The sequence below is a fragment of the Dasypus novemcinctus genome, chromosome 7 (assembly GCF_030445035.2).
Source record: "Dasypus novemcinctus isolate mDasNov1 chromosome 7, mDasNov1.1.hap2, whole genome shotgun sequence".
Taxonomy (NCBI): Eukaryota; Metazoa; Chordata; class Mammalia; order Cingulata; family Dasypodidae; genus Dasypus; species Dasypus novemcinctus.
The window spans coordinates 58,477,889-58,492,551 of record NC_080679.1 but is presented as its reverse complement, the minus strand read 5'-3'; the positions used below and the strand labels follow the sequence as shown (position 1 = coordinate 58,492,551).

General features: G+C 34.1%; 1 protein-coding gene and 1 non-coding gene across 10 annotated transcripts in view; both read left to right on the top strand.

The window, feature by feature from the left end:
* The window catches only part of GULP1 (GULP PTB domain containing engulfment adaptor 1), a 313,380-nt gene that overhangs the window by 87,125 nt on the left and 211,592 nt on the right, over positions 1–14,663 (top strand). The window lies entirely within an intron of this gene.
* Positions 13,665–13,768, top strand: LOC111760139 (U6 spliceosomal RNA). The gene has a single exon (XR_002793918.2). It is a non-coding gene; the product is annotated as a U6 spliceosomal RNA (small nuclear RNA).

The following is a 14,663-nucleotide window of genomic DNA, read 5'->3' as shown; positions in this document are numbered from 1 at the left end:
TAAGTGATGAAGATTGCATCCAGACTGTTGTGTCTTTCTTAAATAAATTGCTTCCTGCAAAGTCCCTGAGCAGGTAATCAGAAGCTATACAGGTGACATTGTTAGTTAGTTTAAAATTAGTTAGTTTAAAAGTTTAAGAGGCATTTTTCTTTCAATTTATAAAGTTTCAAATGCATTTGCTACTTCTATTTAACTAACTTCATGTGTGTGTGTGTGTGCATGTGTTTCGTTGTTTTGTGTGTTTTTCTGGTGAGCTAGTTTTGGGTGACCTATTGATTAGATTTTTCTCATTTCTTCTTGCACTGTACTCCTTTTCTTTCTTCGGTTCTTCCCAAATAGCTACTGAGTATTTACTATGTACTGTTTACAAAAAAATTGATGCAATTTGTATTTAATTCAGATATACAGTATGCCTATGATTGCTGTACTTAAAATTTAGCTGGCATGAATAAGTAGATTGAATAGTACAGTTTCCTTGATTGGGCAGAAATGTTCATTCATTTATACAAACATCTGATATGTACTTCCAGACTTCCTCCTGTGTATATTATTTCATTTACTGATAAACTTTGCATAGCTTAGGGTTGTTTCCTCCTGAGAGTATGCTTTAACTATAATACAATGGGTGAGGGATTTTCTTTGCCAGTATTATCAATAAAACCATATAATTAACTAAAAAATATGAAATCCACAAAATCATACAATTAACTAAAAAATGATAAATATTATACTATATTTTAACATGCAAACAAGATGTGTTATCCTCCATTATAGGAAAAGATGAAAAGGAATGTAAAGTTGATTAGGAGTCAGGGTGCCGGGCTTATGGTCTTGGCTCTGATGGATGATTTGATTTCCTTCTTGGTAGAACAACATCAACAACAACAAAAACACAACTCAACTTATAGGACAAGGTTTTTTTGAAAATAAAATGTCATTACAACAGTGAAAACACTGTGAACAGTTAAAAAGAACTTTTTATCTTCATCACCATCAGGGGTTGACCAAGTTTGAGTAGATTATGTTTTAGAAATTAAGAATTAAGTCTGATGCAAGGTTTTACTAGCCTGGTACTTCTTTAGGCTTTATAATAATACGTTATTATAATTTGTTTCTGTAACTGTCTCCTTGACTACACTAGGAGTTATGCTTTTTCAACTCTATCCCTAGTGCACAGTATAATGCCCAGCATGGAGCAGGTGTTCAATAAATGCTCGTTGAATGACTAAAACTGGGGAGAAGATGAGGAGAGAGAAATCTTTTCAATATCGTAGATAGATTATTAAAAATTAGTGACCTATCTTTCAGTCATATTGAGGAGAGAGGATAGATCAATCAGACAGGTAGATAAACCATTGTTTTCTCTTCCTTCAAGCTATGAAACTGGAGAGCTTTTTTAGTTCCTTTCATTTCATGGGGTTTTGCTGGAAATGATTACAGCAAAATATAAGGAAGCGTGTGCTCTTGGTAACATCATCTTCATTAGCTGTATTAAGTGAACTTTTCATTTTCTGAACAAATGTACTGATTCTAATTTAAGTGTTTTCATTGATAACAAAGACATGAAGACTGCTTTCTAGTTTTGTCTTGTCATGCACTTTCTAGAGGAGTGACTCTGATGGCCAATACTAGTAGTTTCCCTTAATAATAGATTTAGAGCATTAAAGAAGATTGTGCTTGGAAACTACTTTTTAAACTACTCACAGCTTGGAAATTAAAATAGTGGGAATAACATGATCTACTTTCTATGCCTCAGTGTTGGATTTTTGTGAAATATATTTGTAAAACTTTACATGTTAGTACAGACATCAAATTTTGGAAGAAGGAAATTTGATTGTAAATTTTGTCTTTCCACCACAAGTCATAAGATAGTAGCTTCTCAAGGAATGCATCTTCGGTGACTGTTAACATTATCCAACATTTGTATAGTACTTCATTGTTTTTATTTTATTTTATTTTTCTTAAAGATTTATTTTTTTAAAAATTTATTTCTCTCCCTTCTTCCCCCACCCCCCCAGTTGTCTGCTCTCTGTGTCCATTCGCTGTGTGTTCTTCTGTGACCGATTATATCCTTATCATCTGCACCGGGAATCTGTGTCTCTTTTTTGTTATGTCATCTTGCTGTGTCAGCTCTCCATGTGTGCGGCACCATTCTTGGGCAGGCTGCACTTTCTTTCGTGCTGGGTGGCTCTCCTTATGGGAGAGCCCCAGGCACACTCCTTGTGCGTGGGGCTCCCCTAAGCGGGGGACACCCCTGCGTGGCATGGCACTCCTTGCGTGCATTAGCACTGCGCATGGGCCACCTCCACACGGGTCAAACCACACGGGGTTTGAACTACAGACCTCCCATGTGGTAGGCGGACGCCCTATGCATTGGGGCAAGTCCGCTTCCCTTCATTGTTTTTAAAGGGCTTTTGTGTATGAACTTTTGTATATTATTGGAATTTTGTTGCCAGTGCTTCACAAGTTTTTTTGATCCAATTTCCTTAATAAAATAATTAATATCACATGAAATTAGACTTGATTTTATTATGTTGGCTTTTCCATGACCTTTTACTCCTCTGAGACATTGGTGATCAAGGGAGAGACCTGCTATGTCTAAGTTAAACCACATCATATGCCCTTGGGTCTTGGGAGACTAGGCTCAAACAAGATAGTTCTATTTGGTACTAGTGATAGGAAAATGTGTGCAAAGTATCTGTACTATACATCCTAGTCAGCAAAAGATTCTTGAAGAGGGTAGTTTCAACAAGAAATAATAGATAAGAATTTGGGCTATGAAATGAAATGGAAAGCAAGAATGGAAGAAGAAGCAAGAATAACTGGAAAAGTTAAATATATTTTTGAAGTTCTGGCAAGATGGAAATGATTCCCTTTTGATAAGTAAAATGAGTAACAGAAGGCTGAAGAGAAAAATGTTCATAGTTTGGGTAAAGGCAATGCTTGTCCATCATAAGTATTTCATATATTCATCTTGTCTCATAGATTGTCTCTTAGTGGTTATGAAAGGAAATGATTGAAAAATATATTTATAATGCATGCATGCCCTTTTCTTTCAGTGCTTCTAATACATTGAATTCTGTTTGATGTGGGGCTAGGTTCTAACAGGCAGGGGAAAAAAAATGGAGAAATAAATCCTAGGGAAGTATCAAGTACCTTTGGGGAACAATATATTTTGAGGTGGAATAGTACATTTGAACCCATTTAAAACAAATGGAAAGTATCACACTTTTAATAAAGAAACAACAAAATAACTGGGCTTGCATAAGCTAAATTTATTTACAGCTGATATTTTGGGAAAACTTTTTGGTGATTTATGACATTTTGTGATGCTGTGATATGCCAGCATCTAGTGGTCAAATTGAAATTGTGAAATTTTAGAGGCAGATATATTCTATATCCTTAAGTTTATTATAAAATAAAGTTGGGCCTCTTTTTTCCAGTTCTTTAAACTCATAGATCAAGTCTTATTTTATTTTATTTTTTTGATTGACTTTCAGATACCATATATTGAATATGAACTCTTTATCAGGCAGTAAAAGCTCATAAAAGGTCCAGGTGTCAAAGCCTATAATTAATTGCTCTAGAAACATCTATGAACAATTGTTCATAGAACAAAAAGATTAATTTAGCTATTGTGTTTGTGAGGAGATTCACAGAAATAAAGACATTATTAGAGTAAAATCAGGTCAGAACAATTCTAGTCAACTGCCAATGAGTTATTTATTTGCTTGTATATAACATTAAATCATCAGGAATGAAAATATATCATTCATCGTTGAGTTATTTTTACATAAGGAGAAGCCCCATACTAACTATTGCACATTTAAATTGATGAAATTAGTCATATTTATCCTAAATCTGTTCATCTACAGTTTGGTAAACCTATCACCTCTGTTCTGTCTTCAACAGAAGTGAAGATATGTTCAGTGTCATATTCCAACCGAATTTTGATAAAGCACTGTATTATATTACTCTTAAGAAAGCACAAACATTTAAAAGTATTTAAGCGGATTTCCCCTCCTAATTCAGGAAAGTCTACTGAACACCCATTTGAATGTCCATTTCCTTTTTTATCTTCTAACAACACCAATAGAATCTTCAAACACCAAGAGAGTAGCTAAATAGCTATTTTGTAGAAAACTCATATTTTCTTCAATACATCACTTTGCCCCATTATCATTTTATAGTGTTTAACTGTTAGCTCAATTAAAATACATACATAAGTAAAGAATATGTATTTGAGAGTAATTGGTTGTATTGGCAGGAAACCAATTCTAACTTGGTTAAACAAAATAAAATGTATATTCTATAATATAATTGAAAATTCTAGAGCGGTAATTCAGGTATAGCTGAACTGATGCACTCAGAGATTTGTTCCTCTCTCTTAGCTCTTTTTTCCACTGAGTTGGATTCATTTTAAGGCTGGAAACCTAGAAAAAACATAGACAACAGTCTTTCAATCCTCTAGTTCATCAATGTAAGTGGAAAAGGATTGTAGTTTCTTTATTTTATTTTCTTTATTTATTTTTAATACTCTCAGGAAAAGATGCTGGTTTGATTTTTCTTGTTTTAACTATGTCTACATTTCCATTCATAAATGCTAATGACTAGTTGATTGTGTTCTCATTGTCCACAGGTAAATTTATACTATTATATGGTAAGGACACTGGGGGAAAGAGCAGGAGTTTAAAATGATCTATAGATGTTTCGGATTAGAGTAACATAAAGAATGATAGATAAATGTTGATACTAAAAATGTTCGGTTGCTGAAGGCATTCAAAACAAAGTCACTGTATAAAATATATTTGACACTTGCATCTCTGAGTTTCTGTTTCCCTATCTGTAAAATAATAGTTACTATTTGGTGGACTTTTACACACTTTTATACACATTTATATGCCTTTAATGTACATTGATAAAGAAAATACTGTAGATTTTATTAAACAGTTTTTGCATAATTTAAGTTAAAATTGTATAATTGTATTCAATAATGTGATATTGCAATTACTTTAGAATAGAGACATAGATTAATAAAGCTCCCTCTTTATCCCCAAAATAGTGGGAATTTGGAGCACTGAATTACAATTCACTGAAATTTGCATTTGAAATATTTTATACACTTCGTGGATATTAACATGAATTAAATTAAACTCCATAGAACTGGAAAAATTAAGCTAATCACATCTTATGTGATCAAATTAATTAATACTTTCTGGCACACTTTTTCATTAAGAAATCCAGATCAGTTTCTTGATTTTCTTCATTTGAATAGTTTCTGTTGTGTGGCTCTTTATATACATGCTTAACAAGAGCCTTTATTGAGTAAGTGCTCTATTTCAATAAATACTGAAATATTTTTACATAGTTTTCCAGCTTTTGGAAGTAATCTGAAGTGTTTTTAAAATTAAAGGGAGGTTTTTATGTGTTATATAATTGTTTTCTTTAATCACCTGAATTTTTTTATGTATTAAAATACTACAGTAAGATGGTAGTGACTCATAATTATTTCTGAGATGAAGGAAGGAAGGAAGGAGAACTGGAAGGATGGATGGATAGAAGGAAGGAAGGTGCTTAAATCATGAGGAATATTTGGGAAAAAAAAAGGCTTTAAAGAAGTTGTTGCTAAAATATGTACCCGAGTGTTTTAAAAATGGTCTTACAGACACATGAAAAACTAATTAAAAGATAAGTTATACCAAAAAGGAAACCTAATTATACCTATGGAATATTAGAAAAAATAAAATTTTCACCATTAATGAAATAAGATACTTTAATATCTTTGATAATGACTTAGGTGCTTTAATGTCATTGTGTTAATTTATAGCTAAAGTACTGTTACCAGATTTTATTTAGGTTCTTGACTTATGCTGGAGAAATGAATTCAAGAGCACACTGGGTAAGTTAGGCCAGTAATTTATTCAGGCAGGGAGGGACAAGAAATGGGAGAAAATAACAGATTAGGGGTCCCAGGTAGAGAGGAAGGGGTAAGAAGTGATAAAGGGGGCTGATTTATAGGCTATAATTCCCCATTATAGATTATAAATGCCCAGGTTTACTTGCATGGCCACATAGCAGAAGAAAAATGGTAAGAGTGGTACGCTGAGGGCAGGATGGGTCCACAGCCAAGAGAGCACATGAGAGATTCAAGCCTCACAGTCTCCGTTTTAAACCATTAATTATTCCACCCCTTTGCTAATGGCAGGGGAGGGTTTACAGCTGTTCTCTGTTTTGATTGATTACCCCACCCATCAATTCCTCCTGAGCGCCCAATGATAAAGTCCTTGGGGAATATCCCGGGCTTCTCTCTTCTGGAAGAAGTCTTTGTTCTGAATAGCAGAATCTTGGGGGTGGGGGTCTTTCAGCAGCCATCTTGGGGGTTATGTATGTCCATGTGGACTTCTTGACAGGTTCCAGATCCGCCTATTGACTTCCTATCTTACTAGCCTGCTTCAGTAATGCAAGGATTAGTAACTCACATTGTTTTCTGGGTGAAAGATATAACACTGATGTTAAAGTAAGCTCTAAAAAAACCTTCTCTAATCTAATGAAGAAATTAAGTGGAATACAGTAATGGGCCTCCTCAAAACATTTGCATGTCATTACATGGCATGTTATGTAGAAATTACATTATATATTTATATAAGTTGTTGTGTATTTGAAGACTTATTTAAGGATTTAAGGCTATGCTTCCAATACAAGTGAAAAGGTAGAAAACAAAATTGATGTGCAGTGCAAGTCCAGTTTTAGAAAAAGCCTGGTTGGAATATATAAAAATATTATCTTTAATTGATCTAAAAAGAGATGATTTTTATTTTCTTCTTTAGTTTTCTGTAGGACCAACTTTTCTATCATGGCTCTTTATTTTTAAATATTACTTTCATTTTATTTATGTAGTTTTTTTTTTAAGTTTATGTTTTTGTCTCCTCATGGGAAAAGTTGTTATACTCATCCCAACAACCCCAACCAGCATCAGTTTTTCTGGACAGCTTGTTCTCCCCCAGTGCTCTCCTATGCACTGATGTCTGTGTCCCTGCTGCTTCCTACCCCCTCCAATGTCCAACCCTACTCCACTTCTCTAACAATAATCCTCCAGGTACCATTTAATTTTTTTACTTTTTTGAAACCTTCCTGGAAATTTCAGTCCTCTTCACTAGTCAGTCTTACTTTCTTCCTTAAATTCCCTTTGCATTAAATAAGTTTCTCTACCCCTTTATGAATTTCACTCTGACATATGTCATTCATTAACACAAGCAAGTTTTTAAGCTGGGGTCAGTAGTCCTTACTTTCGATTCATCTCAGTGCCTAGATTGTGTTTCCATGAACGGTTAGAACTATTTCTTTAGGTGTTAGGGCTGGTGTAGATCTAAACTTAAAAAAGAACCAAGACTTTACAATACCTTATTTAGGCAGAAAAATAGTAACTAGAAAGTTTCATGGAAACTGACTTGTGTTCTCCACATTCACGTCAAGATTGACTGACTTGATAATTATTCTACTTCTAAATAGGAAAATTTCATGCTGGTGACAGCCTCAAAGCACTACTAAAACTTTTATATCAAGTGTAGAGGAAAGAACCAGATTGAATGCTTTTTAATTGATAAATTGAAATGTGATTAATTCTGAAATAGTTTACCATTTCTCTTCAGCAATTACTTTTTTCTTTATCATACTGATAAAGGTAGAGAACCTAGAATGCGTATGAACAAATAATAGATCAACATTAATAATTATGTTAAGATTTTTCAATATCATTTTACTAATTATTTTTCTTTTCTTAGCTACCTATAAGAATTTGAAAATAGTTCAATCTAATTTGCATAATTATTAATGTTGATCTGTGCTTTATTCAATGACATGTGGCAATACCTCTTAGCCTGCTTTGTTTGCTTAGCTTGGTTTTATTGTGTATGGAATATTTAAAGTGTCACATTAACCAATTAAGACATCTAGTCACATTGCAATGTTAATAATGTTTTTCTTAAACTAATATTTTTGAGAAAAATGAAGGTCTTAGTTAAGTAACAGCTGACTTCACTTGATTTTATATATATTTCGAATTGCATAAGAATATTTTATTAGTGGTAGAATGACAGTATAAAATTGAGTGAATTATGTTAGTGCAAAAATTTTAAGCTTCATTTGAATTGGAAATCAAGATTTTATATTTTAAAATAAAAATATGTTCTAAAGAGCAGCACACATGCCAATCTCATTTTTTGTAAGAATATTCAAAATGCTTTTCATATGAAGAATCTAATTATATTAGACATGAAATAATATATCCACTTCAGAGTATATGTCATTTTCTTGCAAGAAGAAAGATAGAAGTAGGCACAAGTTCATTCTTGTTTTTTTGATGTGGGTATTTTTATGCTCTTCTATATTCTATCACCTTGAATAAGATATTCTAGGTTGAAAAGTATTTTCTGTAGCAAGATTGGATTTCAGTAACTCTGAGAAAGAATATAAGATTGCATTGACTATTTCAAGAAAAAGGTTTATTTTGTTACCATTTTTTGGAATGGGATTAATTGAATATTCTTTTTTTTTCAAAGATTATTTTATTTATTTATTCCCCCCCCCCCCCCCAGTTGTCTGTTCTCTGTGTCCATTTCCTGTGTGTTCTTTTTTGTCCACTTCTGTTGTTGTCAGCCGCATGGGAATCTTTTTGTTGGGTCATCTTGCTGTGTCAGCTCTCTGTGTGTGCGGCGCCATTCTTGGGCAGGCTGCACTTTTTTTCACGTTGGGCGGCTCTCCTTATGGGGTGCACTCCTTCACGTGGGGCTCCCCTATGCGGTGGACACCCCTGTGTGGCAGGGCACTCCTTGCACGCATCAGCACTGTGCGTGGGCCAGCTCCACATGGGTCAAGGAGGCCCGGGGTTTGAACCGCGGACCTCCCATGTGGTAGACGGACGCCCTAACCACCAGGCCAAGTCCGCTTCCCAATTGAATATTCTACTTATTGGAATTACTAGTGTTATATTGGATAATTTCTCTTTTATTTATTTTTGAAAGACCAATATTTACTACAAAATAGAGAAATCACTGTTGTTCTAAGAAAAGAAATACTGTTATTTCGTGCTCTGTTTTCTCCCCACCCTAGAAGACAACCAAAAACCCCAAAACAAAAAACAAAAAAATAATCTGATAAATCATTCTGGAAAACATGACATAGATTTTGCTATGTGCCATGTTTGAAATTTCCTGTCCAGGATGAATAGACCTATTTCTAGAACTGTAAGTATGTGATAATACTTTAAATTTTGAGGACACATAGGATGAATTGCCTATCTTTTACCATAAGACCCAGTATGTGCTAAGACAATACCATATAATTTAATAAATAATAGCATAAGGTGGGTAAGCATTATTTTTTCACTAAAAAGAAAATATCCATAAATAACCTTAAAATATACTCTGCTGCCTACTCATATTTTTACACAAAATTTAAAATTGTCATCTCCTGTGGTAAGTGCTTACTGATCTGCCTATATTCTCTCTCCCTTCGCACTTATGTTTGCATTGACTGAATTTCCAACTGCCAATAGCTGCATTTTTTTGCCTGAGGGATTCTTTGGCCACTAGAAACCATTTTTAAAAGAATTCTATGATAGTTATTAAAATACGGGGGTAGAGGTCATTAGCAAATTTAATTCTTTTAAGAAACACTGTAAATTTAATATCTATTTTGTATAATTTCATCTAATTTTAGGAAATATAATCAGAAGATTCCCTACATTTTTTATGTAACATTTATGTAATCTAAGTATCTTTAAAAAAAAAAAAAAAATAGAAGCCACTTTACCAGCCAAAGCAGGCTGGAAGGGACAGGGATTTATCTTCCTGGGAGCAGCCCTCAGCTAATGACTAATTGAAGTTGATGTTTATCTACCTCAGCTCTCTGATCCCTCAGATGGGATATCTCTAAAACATGCCATGTACACTGGATACCAGATATTTTCCAACTGGATTAAAATGCAGCTGCCACCAGTGTTAACAGGTCTGATAAGGGTCTATTCATAGTCTTCCATTCCTTTTCACACTTTTTTTCTCCCCTAGTTGTTTCATGGGATCAGCTCCCAAATAAATTTACTTGGATTATTACCTCAGGGTTTGCATCTGGGGCAACCCAAACTTAAATTTCATACCCCTCCATTCTCTCTCTCTTTGTCTTTATGTTATAAAATGAGAAATGGTAGGTAGAACAAATAAATAGGCTTCTGAAAAAGAATGTGGCTAAGATGGGAAAAGTTAGTTTTCAGAATATTCAAATGACTTACATATAAACACAGAGACAGAAAAAAAGAATATTTGAGATCCATCTTTATAATTTGAAAAAAGTGAAAAATATAGATCTGGCTTCAACCATATGTTACCTTTGTACACTTGAGAAAGCATCTCTAGTCTTTATGAGCCTTCAGTTCCCTACTTATTTAAAAGAAAGGAAAAAAAAACCCTTTAAGTTCACAAGGTTGGTTTAAGAATCAAATCACGTCAAATTAAATTAGGTAATGAATGTGAAACCAAATTAAAATGCCAAACTTGTAGTGGTATTCTTCTTATCCCTGGTAAGTTTTCCACAGTAATTCTACAATAAAAAAGTAATCCCTGGTTACAGTCAAAACTTGTTACACAAACAGCCTCCACAGCCTCCTTGTTAGCTTCTTTATTTCTCCAGTTCCCTGGCTCTGGTGTTCAGAGAGGCAGGCTCTTTGTAGAGGTGAATACTATATCCAGGACAGGAGGTTTCAGCTTTAAGCCCCTTCCTGCCCTCACAAGAGCTCCTTTGAAGGTTAGTGTGCAGATAGGGTAGTGCCAGTGTTACTGATAACGTTCAAAGTCTCTAGGATCCATTACCTGGATTCTGATAGAAACATTTATTATTGATATTTTAGACTCATAATTATGTTGAACCAGTAGCATATTGTTTTACTAAATACTGAAATCCATTTTAGTATATGCTTAATACTTGAAGAAAATTGCACTCATGTTTTAAATTAATATAACCACACTCTAAGTTAAAGGATATTTAAATAATCTTAAATGTTACTAAATATTTTAACATTGTAAATATAGTATTTGCTCCATATTTAGGTTGTTCTAAAATGTTTGATATACAGTGCTGTGAAATAATTTTCTTTTTGTTATGGAAAATCAGAACAGCAATCTACTGGAAATAAGTTTTTTTTTTTTTTGAACTTAGGATACTTGTGGGGAAACAAAAAGTTGAAATTCCAGAGAATATGTCACTTTTGTTTAAGGTTGAGTGGTAATAAATACATCTTTTTCCCCTTGGGTTGCTGAGAAAAACACAGTGAGGTTAGCCATTAATTAATGAGTGAGTGGAAAATTGAATTGATCATTAGTTGCAGAAGTATTTCTTTTCCTTTTATAATCAAATATGAATAACCTGGTACCTGAGGTTGTAATACAAATGAAGCTGAAATCTCTGAGTAAGAAATTTTGAAATTATGTATCATAAGTAGTGGTCATCTGCATCAAGATGTGTTTCTATCAAAGTTCTGGTGTGAGGCAGGACAGAAGAGTTAGCTATATGTTGCCTCATTTTTGTAAAAAAAAAATCTCTGTCTTTGCTGTTTTGGCAAAAAGAGATACTGTTCTGTACAAATCAGAATAGGCAGGCAGGACTCAACACTCTCACAAAAACAACAAAGAAAGAACCAAAAGCTGTCTGAGGGACCAGCTTTGAGGGTCAGCAGACCAGGACAGTGCTACCCAGTTCCCAAAAGGGAAGAACAGAGAGAGGAAACAGCAAATCCAAAACAACAAACATGAATTACCAAACACCTGCTATGGTCAGAAAGGAGTCCCCTCCCCTGCTCCCCAAGATATTAAACTGGGATAAAATCCCTGGCTCACTGCAACTGACTGAGAGAGGAACAGACATCTTCCTCCCTGTCAGCTGTTACAAAGGAACAGGGAGGGGGAGTCAGGGGTCTTCTCTTCAGTAAATTCAGCCAGCAGAGCCCACTTTGACTCTCATCTCTGGTCAGACCAATACACAGGAAAGCCGAGCTCAAAACACCTCCAAGGAAAGGTGTGCCAACAAGTGTCATCTGCTGACTGGTATGGAATTTGCAAGGACAAAAACAGATTTTGGGTTTTTCTGTACCCTAAATCCTGAGAGAAAAGCGAAAGGCTGGAAAAAGGTATTCTGTGCAAATAATAACTAAAAAAGAGCTGGAGTAGAGATGCTAATATCAGATTAAATAGATTTTAAATGTAAAACTGTTATAAGGGGTGAAGGATATCATTTTACGTTAATAAAAGGGCAATTCACCGGGAAGAAATAACTATACTAAATATTTTTGCACCTAATCTGAGTGCCCCAGGATACATGAGGCACACACTGGCAAAACTGAAGAGAGAAATAGATTTCATTATATTAATAGTTAACGAATTCAATACACCACTCTCAGTTTGGACAGAACACTGGGACAGAGGGTAAGTAAAGAAACAGAGAGCTTGAGTAATATGTTAAGTGAACTAGACCTAAAAGACATCTATAGAGCACTGCACCCCAAAACAGCAGGATGTACATTCTTTTCAATTTCTCATGGATCCTTCTCCAAGATAGTCTCTATGTTGGGTCACAAGTCAAGTCTCAATACTTTTAAAAAGATTGAAATTACACAAAACACTTTCTCTGATCATAATGGAATGAAACTGGAAATAACAATGAATGGAAAGTGGGAAAATTCATAAATATGTGGAGATTAAACAACAAGTCTTAAATAATCAGAAGGTCGAAGAAGAAATTCCAAGAGAATTCAGCAAATGTCTTGAGACAAATGAAAATAAGAGCACAACATATCAAAACCTATGAATCACCCCAAAGATAGTGCTGGGAGAGAAATTTATAGCTTTCAGTGCTTACATTATAAAAGAAGAAAGAGCTAAAATTGAAGATATAACTGCACACTTGGAGGAACTAAAAGAACAGCAAACTAATCCCAAACCAAGCTGAAGGAAAGAAATAGTAAAGATCAGAGCAGAAATAAATGAAATCAAGAACAACAACAAAAAAATAGAGAGTATCAACAAAACCAAACGTTTGTTCTTTGAGAAGATCAACAAAATTGACAAACCCTTAGCTAGACTAACAAAGAATAAAAGAGAGAAGACACAAATAAATAAAATCAGAAATGAGAGGGGGACATTACATTGACCTTGCAGAAATAAGAGACATCATAAGAAGATACTATGAACAATTGTATGCCACAAAAACGGGACAATGTAGACAAGATGGACATATTCCTAGAAACACATAAACAACCTACACTGACCTTAGAAGAAATAGAAGACCTCAACAAACCATACACAAGTAAAGAGATTGAAGCAGTCATCAAAAACCTCCCCAAATGAAAAGCCTGGGACCAGATGGCTTCACAGGTGAATTCTGCCAATCATTCAAAGATGAACTAATACCAGTCTTGCTCAAGCTTTTCAAAAAAATTGAACAGGAAAGCACACTACTAATCTCATCCTAAGAGGCCAATATCACCCTAATACTGAAACCAGATAAAGACACTACAAAAAAAGAAAATTACAGACCAATATCTCTAATGAATTTAGATGCAAAAATCCTCAACAAAATACTTGCAAACTGAATCCAAAAGAATAGTAAAAGAATTACATGTGCTCACTTCAGCAGCACATATACTAAAATTGGAATGATATAGAGATTAGCATGGCCCCTGCACAAGGATGACATGCAAATCAGTGACGCATTCCATATTAAAAAATAAATAAATAAAAAAGACTTATACACGATGATCAAGTGGGTTTTATCCCAGGTGTGCAAAGGTGGTTCAACACAAGAAAATCAATTAGCATCATAAACCAAACAATAAATTAAAGAAGAAAAACGCATGATCCTTTCAATTGATGCAAAAAGGCATTTGACAAAATATGGTATGCTTTCTTGATAAAAGCACTCCAAAAGATAGGAATAGATGGAATTTTCTCAATATGGAAAAGTGGATATATGAAAAACCTAAACTATTGTGCTCAATGGTGAAAAACTGAAAGAGTTCCTGCTAAGATCAGGAACAAGACAAGGATGCCCACTGTCACTACTGTTATTCAACATTGTGCTAGAAGTTCTAGCTAGATCAATTAGGCAAGATAAAGAAATAAAAGGAACCCAAAATAGGAAAAGAAAGAGTAAAAATGCACTATTTGTTGATGATATGATCCTATATAATAGAAAATCCTTAAAAATCCATAACAAAGAACTAGTAGACGAGTTCAGCAAAGTGATAGGATACAAGATTAATATGCAAAAATCAATATATTTCTATATGCTATATGCAATCTGAGGAGGAAATCAGAAAAAAGAATCCATTTATAATAGCTACTAAAATAATCAAATAGTAGGGAGTAAACTTAACCCAGGACATAAAGGAAAACTTTTTTAGAAAACTACAAAACATTACTATAAGAAACCGAAGTCTTAAAAAATAGAAGGACATTCCATATTCATGGATTGGAGGAACAAATGTCATTAAGATTTCAATTGTACCCAAACTCATTTATGGATTCAACACAATTCCAATAAAAATCCCAGCAGTCTTTGTGCAGAAATAGAAAAGCCAATTTTCAAATTTATTTGGAAGGGCAAGAGGCCCTGAATAG